At 41.4% G+C, this 13,332-nt stretch overlaps 1 protein-coding gene across 2 annotated transcripts in view; it reads right to left on the bottom strand.

The window, feature by feature from the left end:
* The window catches only part of LOC140275458 (zinc fingers and homeoboxes protein 2-like), a 120,479-nt gene extending 113,301 nt beyond the window's left edge, over positions 1–7,178 (bottom strand). For both annotated transcript variants that reach the window (XM_072370928.1, XM_072370929.1), the window contains exon 1: positions 6,830–7,178. The gene's annotated coding sequence lies outside the window, so the exon portion shown is untranslated. The remainder of the gene's footprint in view (positions 1–6,829) is intronic.
* Between the last annotated feature and the right edge of the window lie 6,154 nt (positions 7,179–13,332).

The raw sequence follows: 13,332 nt of genomic DNA, 5'->3' as shown, positions 1-13,332 counted from the left end.
GCATAAACTGCGCCTTCAATGCAGCCTTCCAGTCTGTCATTAAACTTAAAGACTGCGTAATGATTTTGGCACACTGCCCATTCTTAGTTTCTATCAGCCTTAGTCCATTAATATTCAATTTGGTAAGTTAACGGCAGGTAAAGTACAAAACAACAGCTCAGTAAAGAGCGATTTCTGCCTTTTTTGCCATCAAAATGGGTGAAAAGTATGGAAAGTCTGTGTGCATTTTTTTTTTTACCTTGAATGGGTTTACCATACAATTCAAATCCACTTCAAATGGATTAATGACCCAACAGAAACCTAAATAGCTAACCCGTTATTAGATAAACCTGACTCAAACCTCTTTTTTGATATTACATTTGACTCTCATGTGTTGTCCCTCTGTGCTGCTTCAGTTCTGCTGATGAAGCCGTGGGCGGCACTGAACTACAGATCGATGTTAAACTGATTGGCCCAAAGGGGAAACTGCCGTCACGGCTCAAAAACAAGGCGAAGCATTTGCCAGTGATTGGCCCGGACAGACACTTCATCATGTGGAGGACGACATGTTTACTGTTGGTTTGTTTTCCAGTCACACAGCTCCCCGCAGGGCTGGAAACATACCAGCTTTCTTTACCACTCTTCCTGCAGACCAAGAAGAGGTAAAGGCTGTTTTATGTTCATGTCTCATTAATATTAATTGCTTTACAGAGCTCACAGCTGACAAGCACACACCCACCACTGAGCTCGTCTTAGATAAATTTGCATTTCTCTTCCGATCATTATGATGGAGTTTGCTTTTATCCCCACTTAGACTATTTTTCCATGTTTGGGACATCAGGACAGAAGGGAAAACATGATAAATCCTCTGACTCAGGCAAGTTTTCAAATTCTGATATTTTTGGACAGAATCCGCTTCTTGTGGCGATATTCGATATCCTAAAAATCAGAGCTCCGCCTACCAAAAAATGTGCAAAAATGACAAGCATTCAGCGTTTCCTGCAGTTATTTTTGGCAGCCTTGACCAGCCTCTGGAGCAGCATGCGTACCACAGGGCTCTCACGCTGTTTTACTGCTAAGTATTAATGTCCTCGTATCAATTTTTTCAACACTAATATGATCATTATCTTATAGGTCAATATTTTCATCGGGTAACAAACACATAAAACGATAACAGACTAAGAGCAATTAAGTGTTATCCTGCACTACAGTGAGCCGTATCAGATGTGGATGATCCTTAATGAAATGTTTCTTCGTTGATCATAATCAGCTGATATGACTCAGTGGTCCTCAGATTTTCTTTTACAGGAAATCTAATGCAAAATGAAGCAGAGTAATACATTTAACATACCGTCCAGTCTCTTCCACACAGAGGTCTGAGACGTCTCTGCCCAGCTCTAAAGCTCCTCCAAACAACCTCTGAGCTGCTTGTGCAGCCTGTCAAACCAAAAGGATCACTTCAAAGTTGCCTCGTAAATGAGAACGAGCTTCCAGAGGATTATTAAAGACGTTAATCAAACTGCTGAGTGAAGGAAGTAATGAAATACTGTCTTTAAGCTGAATCATTCAGAATAGTTCCGTCTGAGTTTTGTGAATCACTGACCACAACTCTCTCGTACTGAGTCACTCAAATATGCAGTTCGGCTCATTGACTCATTCCCCATTTGAAAGAAAAATAACCAAGCAACCTGAAATTTAAGCGATTAACGTCATCTTCTTGTTCCAGATCCAGAAAAGTCAAGAAAGGAAAACTGCAGGGAAAGAGTAAAAAAGGAAGGAATGACACAGTCAAACAGGACAGGTTGCTGGAAGTCCACTTGCACATAAAACTGTTACTTTCAGAAAATAAAAGACACTTTCAGCCTCTGCAAGTCAGCTTTGTAACAACACTGACTGTGTTTTCATTTCAGGTCTTCAGATTGTAGCCCCGGTCATGCGGTTACATTTTTTAAATAAATCTTCACTTCTCCTGGAAAGCTGTAGAGTTAAAGCTAACTTTTCATACAAACAGCTACAAAGTGTGGATGGTGGCAGGGCAGATACATCGCTCACAGCTGACTGGTTGGGGCAAATGGACCACAGTAGGAGTCAACACATGTCTGCTGTTAAAAACCAAGATTATGGTTTGTAAACACAGATGGACAATGGGTCACCACTTCCTCCTGTGGAACAAAAGCGACGCCAAAATGCCATCTTGCACTGACAAGATCGTTTGCTGGCACAGTGTGCTCAGTGGTAACCGTAGGATGGAGCTGAGATACTGAGTTCCAGCCCCCTGCTTGGCCTTAATGTGAGCACACAGACCTTTAACTTCATGAAACCCAGGTGTGGACTGGACTGTCTCAAACTGTGTTCAACCACAAAGGAAAAATTAACTCTTAAAGACGTGATGGAGGTAGGAAAAATGAGTTGGCGTAAGACTCGGATCAATCTTGACAAGGGCAAAACTGGCCCCACCTCCAAAATGAAAGGTGTTGTGGTAAAAAAAGGAAGGACCCGTCATAAACCAGCGACAGGATCATGGTCGCCCATGTGGAGGGTGAAGTCTGGCCTTTGAAAGTGCAATCCCACAGAGGAGCTATTGTAGCAAGAATAGCTGAAAACCTTAAACTCGGCTCTGCTACCAGCATTTCTTCTCTATGGTGTGCATGGCCAGGTTGTGTGGGTCACTCACAAAGGAGGAAATGACAACAGGATGATTTATGAGAGGACGACAAGCTGATGGAGGGGGTACTCCTTAAGTCCTGCTAATGCCATTCACAGACCACCTCCTTTACACACTGCTGGAGACTACGTGCAATCCCTTCACATCAGCAGTATTCCCTAATGGCCGGGGCTTCTTTCAGCAGGATACTATGGTCTGCCACACTGCTAAGACTGCTCAGGAATGTTCAAAGTAATGTGATAAAGAGATCAAAGTGTTTTCTTGACCTCCAAAATCCACAGCTTACCAGCATCTGTGGGATGTGCTGCGAAAATAAGTAACATTTGTGGATTTGAGGGCCTAAAAGATCTGCCTCTTAAGTATCACGGGACACCTTCAGGTCTTAAACAGAAGGTAAGAGCTGCCTTGGTGCCACCCACTGAAAATTACACCACTGGTTTTAATGTTGTGGCTGAACTTACAAGCTGTCGAGTGCTTATTTATGTCCAGAAGTTTGCTGGTAAGAAGGAAAAGGTGGGAAATACCTAAAAAATGAGAAGCCCCCAGCATAAAGGAGGATATTAATGTTTTAATACAGCAGGAGGTCCAGGTTGAGAAAGAAGGACTGAATCCCGCCAAAAGCCTTTTCGCAGCAGGAGTAAACAGTGGTGCAAAGTCTTTAAAAAAGCTGATTTCACAGTGTGCAGTGAAAGAGTTTACACTAATGTGGGATATTTGCAGAGCAGAAAACCAAAAAAAAAGAATAAAAGAAAAGAAACTTACAAATTAACTTCACTTATGGCTGACTGAACACCACAAAAAAGCCAAATTAAATCAGGTGAAATGGGGCTCCCTGTTATTCATGTTCACACAAATACCCCCCCCTCCAAAAAAAAAATAAAACTCCCAGTCGACGTGGAAGGTGGGTTTGGTCCAACAGCAGCAGCGCAGCTCCAATACAGCCAGCGAGTGTGTCGAGTTTCCCCGTGAAGAGCTCCAGCAGTGAGACGCTATGACATACACACTCACACACAGCATTTCTGGCCAGCCCGTGCTCTCCAGTGACTCACCACACACACACAAAATCACCACCACTTCACTCACACACAACCCGGCACGCTCATACTCTCTTTCCCAAACACACACCTACACACACAGCCTCTCACTATTTCATAAAGCACCACCAGCACCGGAAATACAAGTGTGTTTGAGTGAAATAAAAGGAAGGCGCGAGTGTGTGTGTGTCTGCATGATGCAGCTGCCACGCATGCTTTCTGCATGTGTGTGTGTGCGTATGTCGGAAATAAATAGCAATTTGACAGCGCAACAAAGGGTGTGTGTGATGTTGCTTGTCGAACAGTGCAAGTGTGAGTGTGTATGAGGCTCTTATGGCTGTCATGAGCCCTCATGACTGAATACCTTTGAGGGCAACACAAACCCAGAATGGGGTCCTTTTTCAATCACCACGAATGATAATAAAAATAAAAAAAGTATGAGTTCAGCAGCAATTTTCTGTAATAAAAAAACAATGATGTGAACAGTCTAAATTGTTAAACAAAAACTCTAAACGTTCTGTGTGTGTGTGCGGGTGTGCATGTGCATGGGTTGGGGGATTGTACATTGGGGTGATAGGTCGGATAGCAATGGCAAATCACAGCTGCGCTTGCTAGAGACCGGCTAAATGTGTGTGTGTGTGTGTGTGTGTGTGTGTGTGTGTGTGTGTAAACGAAGCGGCTGCATGTCAGAGCAGTAAGAGGAAAAGAGAGTGTGCGTGATGTGAGAGTAGTAGTGAGGAAGGAAAAGGGCACGAGAGCTGCATGCTGTGTGTGTGTGTGTGTGTGTGTGTCTTGGCAATTGTGACAAATAAATAGCTGCCAGAGAGCAAGTGAGCGCGCTCTGATTCGGAGACTGGCAGCATGACTGACTGATCCCTGCATCCATATCATAGGATTAAAAAGCTTGACACGGCACGGGTACAATAGCAGCAAAATATGAGACAAAAAGTCGGTCAATGAAAAAGGAAACGTGATTATGAACCAGAACAGGCGAGAGGAGGGGAATATTAAAAAAAAAAAATCTAAATCTGACACACATTGCAGGAGCCATACAGTGGAGCGGCTGTTGGTAGGTGAATGCTAACGCTGTCACCGGGCAGTACAGAGGAAGGAGGAGGAGCTGCTGCCAAATATGAGCCTCTCCAATGATTTCCTAGAGCCAAGACACACTTCAGTCACACTGTCAGGGATGTGGCGGAGGGTAAAACCTGCCCAAATTCAGTTTGCACACCTGTTTGTCTAAGCCTAACAGAAATCCTCCTCCTGTATGCCCTTCAAACTAGAATCAAACTACAGCAAGTCACACGAGGACGGCCATAAACAACAACTATGGAATTTTACTGATAATAGCCGTCAGAGTGAAGATCATCGGTCACAATGGCATTTTCATTCGCAACCACATCACTGCATATGACCTAAACCAATCTGCGAGCTAGCTGCACCTAATTATTCATGATTTTATGTAACAAGATTTTGGGTAGGAAATTGGGTCAGAGAACATACAGTGCACAGAGGGGGTGAACTTGGAAAAAAGGAAAAGTTTGACTATAGGCAGAATCAGGAGAATAGAGCTGCCATATAAGCACACAGCTCCACATGCACTTTCCAGGTCAACAAACATGCTATGAACAAGTTTGCACAACATTTGATACCTTTATAAAACATCTGAAAACAAGACTACAGCACTGGGTTCAGTCTAACCACACTAGACTTTTGATTAAAACGAGGAAAAAATGCCACAAAAAGTGCATCTCCAGATAAAGCAGCTGCAGATGTGCTTGCTGTAGAACTAGTTTCCTCAAAATGTGTTAAAAAGCACACGGTTGTTAAAATATTGACTGGTGTACACACGGGCAGCCTGCTTAAATGTAAACCGATGGAAAACCCAGTCTGCCATTAACTGGCACGAAGTCAGCGTCTCCTCAACAAGCAGCCTTCCGAACCAGAGCAAAAACCGCGCATATATAACACTGAATTGGTTACAAAAGCATAACCCAACCAACTTCGTCGCCTTATTTGTCTTCAAAAATTCAAATCATGGACTTAAAAGTCACAAGTTAACCGTTCGTTACAATGTAAAAGGAGTTTAATATCAAACTAATCGGCTGTGCGTTTCAACCTGCGTCGATCGTACAGTTTGTATACCAACGCTCCGCTTTAATATAGATTTATAAATTTAAAAAAAGCCCGAAAAAAAGCACTAAATTCTAAGACCGTTTGTTTATACACAAGTTAAAACCGAGTGAGCATCGTAAGTAACTCTTAAAGTTAAATAAAAAAACAGTTTTAAGGCAGTCCAACGTCAGCAGCGAGTTTGTTTCTATACTACAGCCCGCTGACGGCGGCTTCACCTCAGATGACCCAACCAGCCAGACTGGCTGTCTGCTAGCTAGCCCCGTTTGAACCGACGTACAGCGGCAACAACAACACTTGAACCGACACCGCAACCTTAACTGCCACTGGCTCCGCCGTTACCGTGTCACCGAAAAAAAATTGGGAATTTTTTTTTTCTACTTCACTTGGCTGACTACGCTAACTCGGAGTGGAAGAAGTGAAGAGGGAGCCAGCCAAAACAAATGCATTTCCCGACATGAAAGGATAACATCCAGAGAGGGGCAGCCACGTTTTTGTGCTGTGGTGTGCGGGGGAAAAGGCTAAAGCTAAAGCACTTAGCTTCACGGGGTTGCCCGTCATTAGCGGGGGCTAACTGGCTAACGGTTAGCTCCGCTGGCTAATAAATTTATTATGGGCACTTTCACCGGGGGTGGAGGGGGACGGCAAAAGTTGGCTACCAAAAAACATCGCGAACCGGATGACATTCACTTGTCTGACAACTATTCTAAAACATAACCAAAGAGTAAGCAGTCACACACAGCAACTAAAGTTACCTGACAACCAGGTATCTAACTGTTTTAATTCCAGTTTGGCTGCCGTGGATGTTTGCTGGGTGATAGCAAGGTGATTCCCACTCTGAGCGGCTGTGATGGAGGGGACGGGCGCTAGCAGCAGCAGCCTGGGTAGAGAGAGCCAGCCAGCCAGGCGGCTAGTCTGGCTGCAAACAAGCCGCTTTAATAACTTCACTTTTGCGGTCACTTTGGTTACAATTTCTTTCCATGAGTTGATAAAATAAGAAGTTTTTCTTGTGTCCTACCTGCGTGTAGTCTGTGGTTGCGAGGTGCGACAGGCTGGAAGTTGATTATTCCCAGATATCCAGAGTGGTGCGGTGCGGGGCGCATATAGCTAGCGCTGGGTACAGTAAAGATTGTAGCATAGCTAACCTAAAGACAACAGTAGAGAGGAGAAAAAAAAGCCTCCTCGTTGCTCATAGGGGGGATCGACGACAAAAACCACATGATCTTTTACGTCAGCATATATTTGCATAGGATGCCAAATTTATGTTTCGCGTCCAGGTGACGTGAAAATGTACAGAAAAGTTTGATTATGGCTCTGCCGGACGCTGGCACGGCTGGTCGGGTTGCGGTGGAGAGACGCAGGCATGAGGAAGCCATGCACCTCTGTTCCCCTCCAGCAGCTCCGATCTGCACCACTTTGCTGTTTCATGACTTACAGCACGGATGGCTGTGATTAAACACCACTGGAAGCTTCATATATCCTAACGCTCAATGGAGCGCTATGTGCACACTTTATATTGAATTTATTCACTGAAATTACACTTTTATTCACTGTGAGAAAACTCCCTCTGCAACACCCATGAATTGTTTTACTGCTCATCTCTGATGTATAGCAACCACTTATTTATTTATTTATTTTTACAACACATAGCAAGGACCCCTTCCCTGAAAGCCCGTTACACTGAAAAGCAAATGTTCACAAAAGTTCATCCTCCTGAAGATAAAAGAAAATACATGTGACGCAAAACGCTGCAAAATGCCAGCGCTTAAATGTTCTTCTAACACCTGTTTGATCCTGTGGCTGACCTCGCAAACAGCATCCTGCGCTGGTGCAGCAGCATCTTCAACCCGTTATGCATCCCGTATTAAAAGAGCATCTAAAGAAATATCGACTAATTTGGACGAGGCGTGATGTGGGAGTGGAAGCAAAGTTTGCCCGCACGTCAGACTACTGTTTGCATTTCATCAGCCTCATGCATTTTTGATAAATGGGCTTGTTGTTGCGGATCAGATGCAATGAATGTAGAAACATCCCCTCACAAGTCTGTGAAAAGGTGGCGGAGAGCGACACCAAAAGGCGGATTCAGGAACTACACCCAGTGTTGTCTGATTTTTTAATGTCAATTTTTGTTTAGTTTTTATAACACAAGTCAAGAACAGGAGGGATTTATTTGTATATTTTACCTTGATTAATTTTGTATGTTTAAACAAAATTTATTAAGATATGGAACTGTTAAATTAAATTAGAATCTAATTTCCAAAAAGCAAGGTGACTCCTTGTCAATCACTCCATGTAAATAGTTGATAATTCAACGGCTGCTTAATTCAGTGGCAGTCATGAATGCCCTCTGTTGATTTTGTAGTTTCACTCCATGTCTTCGGTTCTTGTCTTTTATTTACCAATTTTCATCTATTTTATAAGATTGCATACATATCATTTTAATTTATCTTGTGAATCAGCGTCTACAATTTTTTACTGTTTGCATTTGTGCTCCATAAAGCATGTTGAGGTGCACGGACAGGTACAACACTATCAAAGTTTGATTGATTTAATTTAGTGTGCTGCTTAAATGGAGAGTTAGGAGTTTACTAAAAGTAAGAGTCACCAATGAACTGTTTATTACACACACTGCTTGTTTCGAAACATCGAAGAATGTGCGGTGCTTTTGTTCAGACAGATTTAGGGAAAAGCCAGTGGAAATAATGAAGGGCCTTCAGAACAGGATCGATGCTACAGTCTGAGCCATTTCTGCAGAAGAGTTTTCTGCAACTGGAAGCTCTTGCCAGTGTCTCCAGAATACACAATCAGGTAATGTTGCCAGGCAAAAGTGCCAGCTCTAACCAATAAGCACAGTTTTGGCCAACATTGCTTAGCAACAAAAGTTAAAAACTGAACCACTCAAGGCTTAAAATAGTCTTTAAAATAGTAATCAAGAGCCGTCTGTGTCACAAATTTCAGCAGATAAAAAGCTTTGGGGGGGACAATATAGCCCTGCTGGACGACCAAGACAAGGAAAAGAAAAGTTTGCCTCCCTTTGTGATTAGAAGGATTCTTACTGTAGAAGTTGATTTTGCATCATTTTATGACAACTGAAGTTCCTCTCTTCACCTCTAAGAACATGAATAGGCTCTGAAGGTAAACATGAACAAGCAAGACACCCAGAGTCAAAATATTTACTGTCTGTTTGTTTCTTTATAGACTTTTTATTCTTTCTTTGCGATTGTCAAATTGGCCTTTACACAAATACTTAAATTAATCTCCAGGCTAAGGACTGGGCCCCCTGATCTGTTGGCCTTCTTGGGCACCTGTAGGCCAGTTCAGTAATACTTACATGTTTAAAGCACATCTAGAAAAGAGACCACACACAGAGACAACTGAGAGAAGTCCGCTTTGGCTACCCACAACATCCAAATCAAAAGAGGAAACTGCTGAATGAAACCACATGAATCGCTCATGTTTGTTTCAGTTCATATCCGCTCATTAACCAGGTGGCCATTTGAATTTTTCACAGCATGCCAAAAACAGGAACATGTGTGTCACACCCTGAGAGAGGATTTGTATTTCATTGTGGTTAGACTCGAAATCATGTATTGCTAAAAAGGCACTTTAAAAAGGACATCTAAGGTAGAATGCAGAGTTTTTAGCAGGCGTCCACGTACCAGCAGTCACATTCGTCAAACTATAACCTTGAAATTCCACACGAAAAAGTTAGCTGTTTGCTTTTTTTCAGACTGTGAGCTTTCTTTCCTGTCTTGTGACAGAGGCACTTGCAGCCTCTGGCCTCCTTGCTTCAATTAATCAAATGAAGCGGCCTGAAAACGGGAAAGGAAAAGTTATTATTGGATGTCACAGCTCAGCACACAGTGCCGGGGTGTTTGTACTGATGTACTGAGGGCTTTTTCTTGTTTTAGGTTTGAGACCAAACATTTTGAGAAGCTGCATCTGTAAGGGTATAATGGGAATTCCTCATTCTAATGTGATAAAAACGATAACTCTTATTTCAGCACAGTTTTGTACTAAAGAAAACATTGTTATGGTTACTGCATTCCTGCAAGTTGTTTGCACTAAACGTTACACAACTAAACTAAGGGGATTTAAAATTAATAAAACCAAAGTTTATGTAAAGAAGCACCTACAAAATGTCAAAAAGTCCCACTGTCATCAGGACCAGTTATTAAGAAAATAAAGGAGAAACTTGGAGAAGTTTACCCTCCAAAATTCATTCAAATTTAGATTAAAAATGTTACGATGCAGTTTAGTTACATAAACTTTGATCAAATGACAAATATAAGTAAATCAAATAAAACAGAGAAAAGTAAAGGTTTCATGGCACACACAGGCTTCTGTCTCGTGGGTGAACGTGAACCTCCACCATGCTCTCCACCTCCACATGCAGACTTTGTTGTTGCTTTTTACCATTTCATATCTGCAAACAATTACGCCTGTCATTTTACGAGTCTTTAGCAACCCCACTGTTCTGCGCTAAAGGTTCCATGTGATTTATTGCAAATTAATGTCAGTTAATACTTTTTATCAAATATTTTGAGATTAGACTGTTCTAACTAATGTTTCGAGTCATTTAAAACCGGAAAATACTTTATGTGTAAGTGTTTGGTTTTACACCCCTAACTTACTTCTGAACAGCACCACTGTAAGTCATAATCTGCTGTAAGGACTTAATTCGTGTCTGACTGCAGCGTCCTCAGCTCAGAGTACTGTACATGTGCAACACATTGAGGTTATAAGCTCTGGCTCAGAGTTTTGGAGCCGCACTGCACTGTTCACACTGACTTTGAAGGGTTTGTGTCTAAGCTAAAAAGTCAAAACCTTCTCAGAGGGATCAGAGCCAAACTGACTGAGAGTCTTTGTTTTACAAAAGAAAACGTGAACAGCAATCACAGCAGCTCCACACTGAGACATTCAAAGTCACCTGCACTCTGAAAAGAACACATTGTTGGCAGCTCATGTAAGGGTGGTTTTTTATCAAAGTGTGATACAAAAGGTGTGCCGAACAAAACCATGGCAATCCTGACTCGTGACCAAAATGGGGTCAGCATTAAATAATATTTAGTCTCATAAAGTCTAAGGTCTTTATATCAATAGCTCTTTGTCTATGATGAATCCAAGCAGAATTGAGTCATTTAATTTCACAATGACTTAAGGAAAATAGCGCTGAGGTACTTCATTGCACCTCCATAGGTCATAGAAGTCTGGCAAGACCTACCTGACATGGATAGAAGTGATAAAAAAGCAGAAAGTGCCAAAGTCCAGTGGAAACTGATTTAGCAAATAAGTTATGACAAATGAGGCATGTAACTTAGGCTGGGTTCAGATACTTCACATTTTTGTCTGATAACATGGTTACTGTGTCAGGCAACATAATTATTAAAGAGTTTCACATTCTTTATATAACCATAGACTGTATCTAAAAGATAGACATTGCCACTCTGAGGTCACCCATTGGCTTTTGAAAGACTCGGTTCCTTCTGATGCCCTGTAATGTTACTAACCGGACCCAAGATTACGTAAAACAGCATTATGGTTCTAAAAGGCCTTTAAAGGTTTCCAGTGAGAGGAGTGTTACTAAGGTAATGATGCGTTGCAGCTCATTTGTGGCCCATAGAGCATAAAAAGAGAACCCTGAGGACTTTCAATAGAATCTGAGTAGCAGATGTAGTTGCTGTCGGTGTGATAAAAGGCTGCAGACATTAGCAGGTAGTTTGCCTAACAATGTTTGGAGAAAAAAAAGCCCTGTGTCTGTTTTCGCCCTCTGGTAGTGACTCTGCAAATAAGAATTTAACACAAATTTTAGTACTGATTTCTTTTTTAAGTAGGTATGAAGTTGCATGCATGTAAATCAAATCTCCATCTGTTATACATCTTTTTTTATTGTTATTTTTACTGTTATTTTGCCATCATCACTTTGTAGATTGTCGGTACATTTTCCACAGCCGGTCGTAATGTGTTTGCTGGCTTGTTCTTATTAGTTTTTGTATTAAGTACAACATGTAGAATGTGCTTTTAAAATTTGATATAAACAAAGAAAAGAAAAGAAAAGCAAAGCGCTTTTAATTTCAGTTAATGTCACAACTGATACAAACTGATATTTTAGCTAAATCTTGAAATAAACAAGTTGCGTAAATGGTGAGTTCAGCGTGGGGTTTGGTATCTTACCTAAGATCACTTCACATGCACCCGCTGGACGTCTCCTCTCGATGGTCTATCATTCGTCCTCCATGAAAGTTGGACAGAGGTTTTTTATTTCACAATGGCACTTTTTTTATTTTTAAGGACTTCTATAATATGTCCGATTTATTTTCCATCTCCTTTCATCTTAATATTTCATGAAGGAGTGTTTTTATGTTGGTGAGTCAGTCAGACAAAGCAGCACCAACCGACAAAGGTTGGGTCAGACAGCTGATCCAATTCAGCACTAAATGGTAAATGGATTTCATTTACGCTTTCTTTGTCTTGTTTACCATTCAAAGTGCTTTCAGCTATACCAGCCACATTCACCCATTTGCAGATCAGTCTATTTATTCTACATGATAAATGCATTTATCTTTTATATACTAAAACACCTTTGGGGTTCAGTGTCTTGCACAAGGGCATTTTTAGCTGGTGCTGCCTCTTTGTTTGACTCAGTCGTATAACCATGCTCCTTCATTTCAATGGAAGATATAAAAAAGTAGCAGGGAAATAAGCGTGACATTTGAAGAATAAAAGTAAATTTAGCACAAATTTGTGAAATGAAAGTCTCTTCTTAGTTATTTGGTAAATGTCATTTTTATTTTCAAACTGGATTTATGTAAGGATTCATTTCATCAGCATATTTATTTATTCAGCGTTGACTAACCTTTGCAAATAAAAAAAATAAAAATTGGTAAACATTTAAAAAAATCTCCAGATTGACACTTCACAACCGTCGTGCCTTCATTAGCCCACGTCTTCTGTCTGTTCAGTGCAGCAGGTGTGTGCTATGGGTGTCAGACTGTTTGACACCACAGATGAGTGTTGCACTTAATTAATTAGAGCAGAGCAAGCTGAGAAAATAGCATGATGAGAAAAAAATAAATCCAGGGTAAACACTGAATGAGTTGACATTGAATGAAAGTATTCAAATATATTTACTTAAAGGGTATCTTAGAGGTTTTTAATCTGATGTAGGAATCTGTGAACAAATCAAAATGTGCTGAAAGTCATGCGAGGCCTCCAAGGATAAGAGCAACTGTGGAGTGAGCAAACACAAAATGAATAAATAATAATAACGTTATTTAAGGTGTGTGTTAAACAACATACAGTATCCAGCATAGTGATGCAACAACAACCAACAGGTTGTCCGTTTTTCCTCCTCCGATGCTGCTTCTTCACCTCCTGCTGGTCATTTTGAGGCACCAGCTCAGCTCAGCTCATCTTTTCTTTTGATGCTCATTAGTAAGGCACCTGCCTCACTTTGGTGCTCTGCGGTTCTCCTTAATGCTTTATTCATCACAAGGAGGACGACAAAAGCAGTGTGCTGTC

Source organism: Leuresthes tenuis, unplaced genomic scaffold, assembly GCF_036924035.1.
Source record: "Leuresthes tenuis unplaced genomic scaffold, fLeuTen1.0.hap1 SCAF_18, whole genome shotgun sequence".
Lineage (NCBI taxonomy): Eukaryota > Metazoa > Chordata > Actinopteri > Atheriniformes > Atherinopsidae > Leuresthes > Leuresthes tenuis.
Note: the sequence above shows the minus strand (reverse complement) of the source record. Positions and strands in the feature narration are given on the sequence as shown.